The 13,254-nt window shown below is 44.8% G+C and overlaps 1 protein-coding gene across 2 annotated transcripts in view; it reads left to right on the forward strand.

The window, feature by feature from the left end:
• LOC144822310 (ras GTPase-activating protein 4-like) overlaps window positions 1–13,254 on the forward strand; it is a 528,733-nt gene that overhangs the window by 77,837 nt on the left and 437,642 nt on the right. The window lies entirely within an intron of this gene.

Below are 13,254 nucleotides of genomic sequence, written 5' to 3' on the forward strand. Positions count from 1 at the left end.
TATTTTTCCCAGCGAACCTAAAGGTAAAGCGTCTTTCTTCACAACCCCAGGAGACGAATGGGACTTAAAGGAGGGGAGAAACTGAGAAAGGCATTCAAAAATGCTGGACTCATGAGAGAAGAGCATGGGAGACACACAACAGACAATATCTCACATGGAAGACTGGGAAGAACCTACGAGAGGAGGGGGCAGCTGGGACTGAGAAAGTGGTGGTGAATGAAGATGTAACCCCGAGTATCGTACAAGACAAGTAAATGATGGAGGCTATACTAAACTGAACTGGCTGGTGCATTACTGCACCCAACCCTGGCCACCCCTTCACCCCCTAATAATTGATGAACACGGAGAGGACGTTGGTAATCTGTATCCCACTTGAGTTCTGTTTCCTTGGGTTTCAGTATGTTAGTTGTAACTGAGGTTAATTTGGCTAACTGAGGGCTGAGGCGGGGGTAAAGGAGGGCATTACAACAAAAAATCCAAGTGGGAAAGTCATGCTATGGATGCTGAGCATTCCCGGGAAGGGAGGAGGGACAACAAGAGCATTAACTGTCGGAAAACGGATACAAAATGTGAGGAATTCTAATCACTCCATAAGTACATGAAAGAGAACAGACACAAATGGAGCCAAACTATGAGTTTGTTCTGCAGGCAAGGTCTAAGATCAACATGGCAGGGACAGTTATAATTATGACAGCAAATGTATGTGGACTCATTAATTATAAGAAAGTACACAGGATCCTGACTTACTTGACCCATCAAGAGGTGGCCCTAATGCAGGAGAATCACCTGTCAAATTACAGATTGGAAAGTTATGTAAAAAAATGCAGAGGAGGATTGTTTTAAGCCTCATACTCCTCATACTCAAAGGGTATCAATATGGGTGGCAAATTATGTACTCTTCTGTGCAACAAGCATATAGATGGATTGGGAAGATGCTAAGTGGTGGTGAGAGGCATGCTTGATCGAGAAGACCTATCACTGGTCAACACTTGCGCCCCAAATGTGCCAGACATGGAATGTCATTGTGAGCGCCGCCTAAAACAGAACCTACTGCAAACAATGAAAGTGTGTTTGTGTGTGTGGAGGGGGGGGGGAGGGGGCAGATGTGGCGTAATGGCCAGAGCTGCCGACTTTGAAGCTGGTGAACCAGGTTCGAGTCTCAGCATCTGCTCAATATCCTGTGATTCCAGGCAAATCACTTCATCTCCCCGGGCCTAGCATAAATTAATGTGTCCTTAACTGGTGCTCATGAAAAGAGCAAGTGTTGATGATTAAGTGCCTGCCTGTGCTGAGCACCGGAAATCACCACCACAATTAAGCATTGCACCATACTTCCTGTTCTGCGCATGGCATCATATGAGATCAGTCGTGGTCACATGGAGACAGAGCAAAGCATTAACAGATATGACCTTTAAAGGGGAGATCCCACACAATTATTTCAAAATATGCAGACAACGCACTAACATAGCTGAGAGACCCCTCTTAGTCAGTGCCAGAATTGCTGCAAATACTGGAAGAATTTAAGACGTTTCAGGGCTATACACTAACTGCCCAGTATGTTTCCAATGGGAGGGTAGGCGCCTAACACAGATAACATCTACCCAAACCTAAGAAAGTATATGGAGCACTGGAGAACAAAAATATTTAGGATATATGGACGCATGAACCTGAAAGAGCTATTAAAAAGAATATAAATTAAATAATTATGAAGACCCACACACAAGTAGAATTTCAATGTTAGTCAGAGATGCAACGATAAAAAGGATTATTGCTCCAAAATGTTTCTTTGTATTCGAAGAATTCACACTTCCCAAAAGAATATTTAAGAAATTGAATAGTTTATTTGCATCGCTACTCTCGGCACGCAAAGACAGAGAATCAAATTTAGTACATTACGGCTGCCATATGAGGAAAGGGGCATGGGAGTCCGTACAGACCGCCAGATCTGTATTGTATTAGTCCATTCCCTGCCGCAGCTCCGTCGGAGGTCATATTGTTGTGTTTTTTTGACGCCTCATTAGGGCCCACTCAAGCCCCGAGGAATAGACCGGGCAGCCGATTTTTGCTACCAGATCTAAGGACAATAGGCATACAACATATACTTACAAATTGAGTATTCTTAGTAGGGACTTACAGAGGTCCTGAGGAGTAGGCAGGAGGGGTCTGCCTACGAAACATGTCATGTCGACCAAGTAGACAATACGTTTTGCTCTACTCTTCCACCCCTTTTTAATTTTTTGCAGCCAGCGAAGCCATTAAATTAATTTTTTTGACTAGCCAGGAAATTTTTAAACCTTTTTACCACTTTTTCACGTATTTAGGTCCCTACACCCCTATTACTTATCACTGTCCTCACACCACACATAGCCTATCGTCCTATAACGCAAGTGCTCCCACGTAGTTCGTAGGTCGTAGCACGCCCCGCCCCGTAGAGGGACGGGAAGACCCCAATGATGAAGCCTGACACTATGGGATTCATAGTGTGTGAGGGGTATTTTAAAAGCACATAGTGCCGTCTTTCTGCCAACTACAGAGAGGGCTCCTCTCACCCATAGGACATTAGGTCTTCACCAATAATCAAAAAATACCAATAAAATAAACACTTCCATCACATTGATAGAATCCCATTGTTTATATACAGCGTTCAGGAGGGTGATTCTATCACTACTACCTCTACAATTCCTCTATTGTTTTTGGATCTTAGTGAAATATGCCAGGGAGCTTGTTCCAGCTGTCCTGAATGCAATAATGAGGAACCAGATTTCTTGCATCTGATCTGCAAATGCCATAGGGTGGTTGCTAACTTGGGATCCTATTGCAAAGACCTACAAAGATCGGTGGTATCAATGATAGATTTAGACCCTGAATAATGTACTGAAGACTACACAAACACTCAACTGGAAAACAAAGATAATATACATTTGTAGCTCTTAGGTTCATCTAGATGTGTAGACTGATGACGATATTGGAAACGGGCGGGGGACCAGTCTACAATCTATGGAACAAAGATGAATTTGAATGGTCAGTTGCGGAGGAGCGAAGGCTGAAAGTGGTATGTAGCAATTCAAAGTCTGAAGCACTATGGAGACACTTAATAGACTTTCTGAGCTCACAGAATAATAGACAATTAGGAGGCAATTATTGCCAAATAAGGCAGATACTGAAACGGACTACAGAAAGACTGTGTGATTAAGATAATGGAATAATGGTGTTATAGTTAGGAATTGGCAATGTATAGCATAACAATTAACAATACTGACTATGCAAGCAGAATGCAATGCGTCTGTATATTAGTGAATGTGAAGACCACAAAATAGATAAACGTGTTAAAAAATATTTGTAATCACTCGTTCTGCCATCTACATAGTTTTCTCATTGATGATGGATGAACATTCCATTGAACAATCACTGGAGCCAAAGGAACACTAATGCCACCAACTAGTTGTTGGGTTAACAAATAAAGCATAGTGCAAGACTTCACAAAGTACAGAACTGTTCCACTGAAATAACAATGTGACTTCAAGAGACTCACATGTGAAAATTCAGCTATCTGCCTCCCCAAGTTAAGATTACATTTCCAGCTTTTATGCATAAGGCATTTCTAGCAGTCCAATCGTGCATGTACAATGGCACCCTAGCATTATCATGTTCTCTAGCATTTGTATGCTTCAGAAACTATCCACAACAGCATCCTTTTCCATCTGAGGCCATAGAGGCTAGAAATCTGTTTCTTTAGGCTGTGTGTCAATGGCGAGTAGCACACTTGTCAGGGAAAACAATACGATTTTACTGTCCAAAAAATGTCCTATACTTTTATTTTGATTCTGTAAAATTAAAGCCCTATTTCAGAAATGAGGATACTTGTTCACTAATATTTCTATTAGCAATTCTTCAAAAATTGTTCTTTGTCAAGTTTCAGTCAAAGTAGTATTTCTTTCAACTGGCGACATTGAAAAACGCTACAGCTCATGCCATTCAAAACCATAAGGATCACTTCTTCATCCTTGAACAGTTTGGAATAAGGAGGCAGGTGGAAACAAACGGTGTTCTGTGTCATGATACCAGGACTTCAAAAGAATTGAACCCCGATAGGTCACTCTGTAAAAAAATAAGTTTACAGCATAAATAATAAGCTTCTTGTGTCTGGAGAGAGACGAGTTTAAACTAAGCTGTGTTTGGGATATTAACTTTCTTGGAAGGAGATGTGCCCTAGCGTCTACAGTTGCCAATTTTGGGCCTGGGGAACCAGGTTTGAAACTGAGACTCCACTCATCATCATAGGATTCTGGACAAATCACTTAGGGACTGATTTAATTCTTGGTGGTAAGAATTCTCTGTCACATAGGAGCCCCAATTGGGCTAATACTCCAGTTTCCGTATGATCGGAAATACTCCTAAGCTCCTAATGAGGGCCTTTGTGTACAATTTATCATGTTCTGATGGCCTGGTCTACAGTGATTGTTCAGGTCCTGATTTCTAAAATACCATTGAATTAACTTTATTTACTTTTACGAACTATATAATGAATCTGTTAATATTACATACTGAAACCGTCATTATAGATCACTTATTTAGCATGCCACATTCAAACTCCTTATAGCTTGCTCTCTGTATAAAAACTATTAACGATTTTGGAAATCGTGAATAAAACCAAAATAGTTTTCAAACCGATAAAAAGTCTAGCACATCTACAAACCTAATCAATAATTAGATTTTCTCTTGGCACTGTCCTTTAACTCTGTTTTGGGACACCCCTATAGGCACTCTAACAGTTCCCCAGCTTTGCTTATTTGTATATTTGAATATTCGTTTTTTTAGGGTGCTCTTGGTAGAAAGGATATTTGTGTAACATTGCAGTAGTTTTTCCTACAAGTATTTCCAGTGCATCTGCCTCTACTTTTTTGTGTGCCCTTCCTCGCAGGACCCCATGCCTACTTTCTCTAGTTGCTCTTGGATGCCCCTGACATGGCCCAGCTTTTGAAGCGGAGGACTTCTGGGTCCTGCTCACGTCATGGCGATATCAAAGATGGCTGACATGTTGATTCAGTGTGGGAACCGCTTCCCCTCGTTCTTCCTGTTTTTATAAACATCCTTTCTGGAACGGTTTGAGTCTTTCAAGGTGGAAAATCGTTCTCAGCCTTTCCTGAACGTCAGGAAATGGCTGTGCCTAGATAAGCTCTGGCTGCGGACTCCAGGCCACAAACATGCACCCTGCTAGGCAGTGCTGGCTTTGAGAGCCGCACACTGCTTTAAGGCGAGGAACCCCCGAGTTACACACCAGAGAAAAGACAAGTGAGCAAAAAAAACCACTTCGGGTCAGAGGCTAGAACAGAAAAAGGCTTCGGACAGCCTGACACCAGAGAAGGTGCAGAATCCTGAGACCCTGACAACTGGGCAAATAAAGGCTGCTCAAATAGTCAGACACCTAAGACAAAAGGGGTTCCTCAGACCCTGACACCTGGGAAAATCAAAGCAAAACCAAAGGGGGTGATGTACACAGTGTTGAACATTGCAAGCACTCACCCCCAGTCAACTGATCTGGGTTTAATCCATCATCATTCTTTAGCTCACTCCGCCACCCCAGTTCAGACAAGGCTATATGCAAATCAGTCTGACCCTGTGCTTCATTGGAACAGTCCAGCCGGAACTGCCAAGCCATGTCTTCCCTAGACCCGGAAACAAGCATCCTGGGACCGGTTTCGGGCTCACAGCCCTCATCAGCCAGGCTATCTTGAATCCAGTGGCAAAGTGAGCAAGGGACCCACGTCTGGGCATACCCTGCCAAATTAGGACGAACAAAGCAAAACCAAAGGGGATGATGGACGGAGTGTTAAACATTGCGATCACTCACCGCCAGTCAACTGATCTGGGTTTAATCCATCCTCATTCTTTAGCTCACTCCGCCACCCCAGTTCAGACAAGGCTATTTGCAAATCAGTCTGACCGTGTGCCTCATGGGAACAGTCCAGCCGGAACTGCCAAGCCATGTCTTCCCTAGACCCGGAAACAAGTATCCTGGGACCGGTTTCGGGCTCACAGCCCTCATAAGCCAGGCTATCTTGAATCCAGTGGCAAAGTGAGCAAGGGACCCACGTCTGGGCATACCCTGACATTGACATGACATGACATTGTTCTGCATTCTGTCCATCAACTGTTGTTTTTGCATTTGTTACGAGTGGGACGGGTATGCTCAGACGTGAGTCCCGTGCTCTCCATGCCACTGGAATCAAGCTATCCTGGCTGATGAGGGATGAAAGCCCTAAACCGGTCCTAGGGTGCTTGTTTCCAGTCCAGGGAGGACCTGGCTTGGCTGTTCGGACTGGACTGTTCCCATGGAGCACAGGGTCAAGACTGATTTGCTTATGGCTGGGTTCAAACTGGAATGGCATGGTGAGCAGAAAAACTATGGATTTAGGCCCATATCTCTGTACTGGGGTGAATGTATGACATTGTTCTGCATTCTGTCCATCAACTGTTGTTTTTGCATTTGTCACCCTGAGTGGAACGGATATGCTCAGACGTGAGTCCCGTGCTCTCCATGCCACTGGAATCAAGCTATCCTGGCTGATGAGGGCTGAAAGCCCGAAACCGGTCCTAGGATGCTGGCTTGGCAGTTCGGGCTGGACTGTTCCCATGGGGCACAGGGTCAAGACTGATTTGCATATGGCTGGGTTCAAACTGGAATGGCATGGTGAGCAAAAAAACGATGGATTTAGGCCCAGATCGCTGTACTGGGGTGAATGTATGACATTGTTCTGCATTCTGTCCATCAACTGTTGTTTTTGCATTTGTCACGCCGAGTGGGACGGGTATGCTCAGACGTGAGTCCCGTGCTCTCCATGCCACTGAAACCAAGCTATCCTGGCTGATGAGGGCTGAAAGCCCGAAACTGGTCCTGGGATGCTTGTTTCCAGTCCAGGGAGGACCTGGCTTGGCAGTTCAGGCTGGACTGTTTTTTTATTTTATTTATAAGAGTTTTATATAGCGCTGGCTAGACCCGTAGGTATCAGAGAGCTTTACATGAGATTCCACAAAATTACAAGATTACATCAGTTCCAATTTACATCAGTTGCGAGACAAACAATTACAAGAACATAGAAAACGATATAAGTGAAGAGTAGAGGGGAAGGGGGTAAGGGTAAAGGGGTGGGAGGGAGATACGTCAGAAAGACTAAGGAAAGTCTGCCCAAAGTCCGTCTGGGTAGGTGATGGTCAAGGGGGAAGTCCCAAAACCCATCTCCTCCATAGCTATCAGGTAGCTCCATCGTGCTTTGGCCAAGTAGCTAGGTCTCAATGGGAAACATGGAGGGCACGCAAATGGAGCGTAGAGAGGAGGGGACAGGGAAGGTGTGAGAGGGAGGATAGGGGAAGAGCCAACAAGGAGAGACAAAATGAAGTCTGTCTAAAGGCCGACTGGGTAGGTGACGACCAAGGAGGGAGTCCACGGCCCATCTCCCCTATAGCTAAACCAGGTAGATCCATCGGGCATCAGACAAAATAGTTCAGTCTCAATACATTGAGAGAGGAGAGAAGGAGAGACATACATAGGGTGAGGATGCGGGAAGAGACGACAGGAGAGACGAAAGGAAGTCTGTCCAAAGACCGACTGGGTAGGTGACGACCAAGGAGGGAGTCCACGGCCCATCTCCCCTATAGCTAAACCAGGTAGCTCCATCGGGCATCAGACAAAATAGTTCAGTCTCAATACATTGAGAGAGAAGAGAAGGAGAGCCATAAATAGGGTGAGGATGCGGGAAGAGACGACAGGAGAGACGAAAGGAAGTCTGGCTAAAGACCGACTGGGTAGGTGACGTCCAAGGAGGGAATCCCCGACCTGTCTCCCCTATAGCTAAACCAGGTAGCTCCATCGGGCATCAGACAAAATAGCTAGATCTCAAATGACGAGGGAAAATTCACAGGTAAACAGGGTGGGGACTAGGGCCAGGACAGGTGAGGGCAGAGGTCAGTAGCAGGAAAGTGGAGAGGAGTAGAGCAGGGAGGGGTAGGTAGTTTGGTAAAAGTTACATGGTTATAAACAGTTACTGGAGCATGGTGATGCATACGAAGCAGCTATATTGGCTTCCTGTGACGTAGCGGTCGATGTTTAGGACTGGATGCATGGTCTTTAAGACCATGACCAGTTTGTCCGAAATGGACAGGTCGGGTGGAGGTGCTGTAGTTAAGGTCCATGTCGGGGTCTTTGGCATGTTTTCTGTGGCGGTCTCGGGGACCGCGGCGTGCTGCGATTCTCTTGGTTTCCCCATTGCTGCGGCAACTGAAGGAGTGGTACGTGGTGTTGTGCCCACTGTATGTATGCTGGGTGATCCTGACGAAGGAGTGGCACCCACCTAATGGAGGAGGGAACGCGTAGCCATTCGATGGGCGTCTGGAACTGCGGGGGGCTTACTTACGCTCCAGTAAATTTAGAGTTGATCTTGCCACTTTGTCGTGCGGGGGAGGCGGGTGCTGTGGCGCGGTTTGGGTGTTGTCGCAGGGAAGCAGACTTAGTAGGGAACCCAGGTGGTCGGTGAGCTAGTTTGCGTGTTTGTACAGTAACCCGGTGAGGAGATCTGGACTGGGAGAGTCAGGGTTACAGGGCCACCATCTTAGGGTTAGGCAAGGTTAGACTGTTCCCATGGGGCACAGGGTCAAGACTGATTTGCATATGGCTGGGTTCAAACTGGGATGGCATAGTGAGCAAAAACACGATGGATTTAGGCCCAGATCTCTGTACTGGGGTGAATGTATGACATTGTTCTGCATTCTGTCCATCAACTGTTGTTTTTGCACCTGGGCAGATCAAGGCTACTCAGACAGTCAGACACCTGAGTAAAGAAGTGTTCCTCAGAACCCTAAAACAAGACATCAGAGCAAGTCATGCCTGCTAGTCTGCTGAACGTAACACCAGCTACACCATGTAACGCCTCAGCAAGACTTTGACTGGTATAAACGTAACAGAAGAGTAGATAAACTAAGAGTATACTGTTTTACTCATGCAAGTAAAAAGCACATGTACAAATAAGCAAATCATGAGGTGTCTAACCTGTCCACGGAATTACACTAACAAACTTCTCTTGTGTCGCACTGCATAGACGTGCACTCATCTTACACTTTCAGACTAAGCACAATATTAGAAGTGATAGTGAATAACACAGAGGCATCCACATACTCGATGCCCTCTTCTAATCTGCAGGATACGCTAGCATTTCTAAAGTAACTAGATGTCCCTAGACTTGCTGTCATGGACACAGCATCTCATGTGCCACATGAGAAAGACCCAGAGGCATTAACACGTTTTTCCCCTCAGTACTCTCTCCAGACATCATAAAATTGATGAATACTTCCATCGTAAAGGGTAAAGTCCTGGCACCCAGTAAACGTCGCCATCACTCCTCTCCTTGACGATGCCAATGCCGATCCAAAGGTCCTGATCTATCCTAAACCACTCTGAAAGTCCACACAAATCAGACCAGTGATTGACTCAAAAATAGGTTTGCCCTTAATCAAATTTGGAGAGGGGACTGAACCTCAAACATGTAACAAATTCATCCTCGCTGCAGACAAACAAGCGCGGATCCAGCTTTACCTTGAGCAACTGGATTGTTACCAACATCAATGGTCCGGTCCACTCTTCCCATAAACTAGCTATCCTCCTGGTATATGTATTACCATACATTATTTTATTTGTAATGAGGAACAAGTATATTATTCTCGCAGGTGTTTTTCTATGTAATTTTTTGATCCTCCGCAACAAGACTTTATAAGTTTTCCTATTATTACATCCACCTTGGAAACCGAAAATTTGTTTAAAAATGGACCAAACTTAATATGCTTCCCGGGTCTAATAAGGATCTCAGTAGCACAAATGTCCATTTATTATTGCCTTGTAAGTTGAGCATGGGGATAAACCGTGCCTTTTCAGATATTTAATCATTTACAGCCAACACGTTTCCTGGTTCTTCAGGGCTTACTGTTTACTGTGGTCCAGCTTTAGCACAGTTGGTTTAAGAATTATTGTAGAGGGAAGACCATCTTTCTAATCTTCATCATTCGAAAATAACAGATCAAATATGTGAAAGTGAACATGCCAGTTGAAATCGTATGGTGTTTATTAATGACGCATAACCATGATCTTGTATAGTGAGTTACTGCTCATTGTATGAGGGCTTGCCCTAAACCTGTATCCTTTCTGGAATCACTCTGTTGTGTTAATGCGTTGCTGCAAATTCAATAAACAGATAGTACAATAAAGAAGTCGCTCTTCTTTATTCTGTCCACTATTCAATTAGGGTGTGACTCTTTCTCTCTGAACATCCTATCGCCCAAAGCCCTCTTACACTTCTCAGTGTCATAGTGTGGAGCAGTTTTCCGCTGCAGAGGCAAGACATTGTATCCCTCTGTAAAATGTGTAAAGTGTAAAGACGTGTCTTTGAGTGAGTGCCATTAGCAAATTAAGTCAGCTTCAAGCTCAACTTCCATCACTGATACAGTGATGCTCAAAAAAAACCAGCAGCAGCTCCTCCGCAAGGCGGAGGAGCGTTGCATCCCACTGAGAAAACGGGGGGAAAAATTGATAATAAAAGTAATTTATTATCATTTTATTTTTCTTTCCCTGCTAAAGCTAGCCAGGTCTGGGCGGGACCATGATGACAGCAGGGGGTAAGTAGTGCAGGACTGCAAGTGCGCATGATGGTTTGGTCAGCTGTCTTAGGCCGGCCAAACTGTCATGCGCACTTAGGTTTCTCCAACCCAGCTGTGTTGGAGAAACAGCAGAGACTCCACAGGGAATGTCTGAGCGGCAAACCGAGCCACTCAGACCAATCCTGGCGCTGCTCTCATGCAATTGAGAGCAGCACCAGGATCGGGTGGGAAGCCTGTGCTGATGTCCCAGGGACTCCTGGGACACCATCCGGAGCGAAGAGGAGCACCTAGGTGGACGGCAGCATCAGCGGCAGGACAGGTAAGTTTTTTCTTTAATTATTATTTCCCTAATCCGATTCCCTCCCCCTTCTCCCACCCCGCACTTGAGTTTTGTGGCAGCCGCCACTGAGTAAAACTGTGTAGCACATTTTCAGAATTCATCCATGTGTTCCTAGTGGCAATGCGTCCAGAATGTTTAATGAATCGCCCACATACCTGCTGCTGCGTATTTAATTAGCAAAGTTTTCTTATAATGACTTGTTACTGTTGAACAAACAGTAGTGAATCAGTTTCTCCTCAGAACTCTGCAGTTGTGCCAGTGCCAAGTGTCACTTTTGTTCAGTATTTATTCTGCCAGGTTGATAGCTGGTATCTACAGGTGCATGACATTCTCTAAAAATCTAACATATCTGAAAAAACAGTGTTGTAAATAGTTTTACTAACTGGTTTTGCCATTTTCAAAGACGAAACTTAATTCCATTTCTCTAAGGAGTCATTTAATAAAATATGTTTGATGCATACTGTTATTTGAAAGACTCAAGACTTTTCAGAGTTCCTCTGCTTTTAATGTGTGAATGTTCAGTTGCTGATATACGTCTGTGTAAATGCTCACAAGGGAAGGCAGGCACAGAGAGATGAAGGGGCTTGCAAAAGGTTACACACTGAGAACAAGAGGGTAGTATCAGACCGTTCGTCTCCCTGGTCTTAGGAATACTCAGTGTGTATTTACAGTTGCGTTTTGTAAAACCAGGTGAATGTGGTAAAGTAAAGCTGTTGCATCCCCCAAAGTAATTCGCAAGACCCTTTCGCAGAAATTAATGTTGGACCCCAGGGCATAATTACAGCCCCGCGTATACAGAACTTTGCACCACTTGCAACGCTGGCATAATGAGAGCTGGCTTACTTGGAGCACTGCAGGGGCCTTAACAGCCCGCACTTGAACAGAGCCCGAGTCCCTCAGGCCCTTGACACACGTACAGAACCTTCACATTCAGTGCATCTTATATTCAGAAAGATGGCACAGTCAGACTGACATGATCCAAGCTCTGATATAAGGAAAATCTGTCCATGACAAGAACTGGGACAGATAGAATGTTTAGCAGAATAATCAGCTTACTGTGGCCTCTCCATGGACATGTGGCTACATTCCTCAGCCGTGTCGCACAATGCCCCAAGTTAAAACAAGGTATTAACTAGCATCACTTTAAAGGTTTGTGTTGAGAGGACCGTGGAAACTGTGCTATCCATACTAATATAATAAAGAGAGAGCCCAAACCTTTGAGGCGGGTAATCTCAGGAACCACAGCACCAATCACAACATCCAATACGGTGTTGGAAAGGGCAGTTGCAGCAGAAGGACATAGGCTATGCAGACGCCCACCATATACATTTAAAAGGGAAAAGAACCGTGCCAGCAAAGTAGTCCCTTGTGGGCGTGCCTGTGTTGTGCTGTGGGCGTGTGCTGGGGGCGTGACAAACGCTAGGGGCGTGTGGTACGTTCCGCCCTTCATGCCATGTCTCATATTGTGTGCTAATCCCACCCTGCTCCCTTTAAATACCCCTGCACCCCATAATCATAACCCACCCTTACTCCTTAAAATAGCCCAACACCCTTAAACACTAACCCATCTTAACCCTAAAAATACCCCTGTACCCCAAAACCCAAACCTAGCCCTGAACCCTATAAATACCCCTGTACCTCAAAACCCAAACCTACCTCTGAACCCTAAAAATACCCCTGTACCCCAAAACCCAAACCTAGCCCTGAACCCTAAAAATACCACTGTACCCCAAAACCCAAACCTACCCCTGAACCCTAAAATACCCCTGTACCCCAAAACCCAAACCTAGCCCTGAACCCTTAAAATACCCCTGTACCCCAAAACCCAAACCTACCCCTGAACCCTAAAAATACCCCTGTACCCCAAAACACAAACAAAGCCCTGAACCCTAAAAAGAACCTTGTACCCCAAAACCCAAACCTACCCTGAACCCTAAAATACCCCTGTACCCCAAAACCCAAACCTAGCCCTGAACCCTTAAAATTCCCCGGTACCCCAAAACCCAAACCTACCCCTGAACCCTAAAAATACCCCTATACCTCAACACCCAAACCTAGCCCTGAACCCTAAAAATACCCCTGTACCCCATAACCCAAAACTATATCTGAACCCTTAAAATACCCAAACACCCCAAAACATATACCTCAGTACCTCAAAACATATACCCATACTTACCTTATCCAAACATTAATAAAAAAACATGCTTTTACCATTCATGCATTTACAACGAATTTCGTTGTAAATGTATGGGTGGTAAAAGCATATAAAATGT

This window comes from Lissotriton helveticus, chromosome 3_1 (assembly GCF_964261635.1).
Source record: "Lissotriton helveticus chromosome 3_1, aLisHel1.1, whole genome shotgun sequence".
Classification (NCBI taxonomy): Eukaryota; Metazoa; Chordata; class Amphibia; order Caudata; family Salamandridae; genus Lissotriton; species Lissotriton helveticus.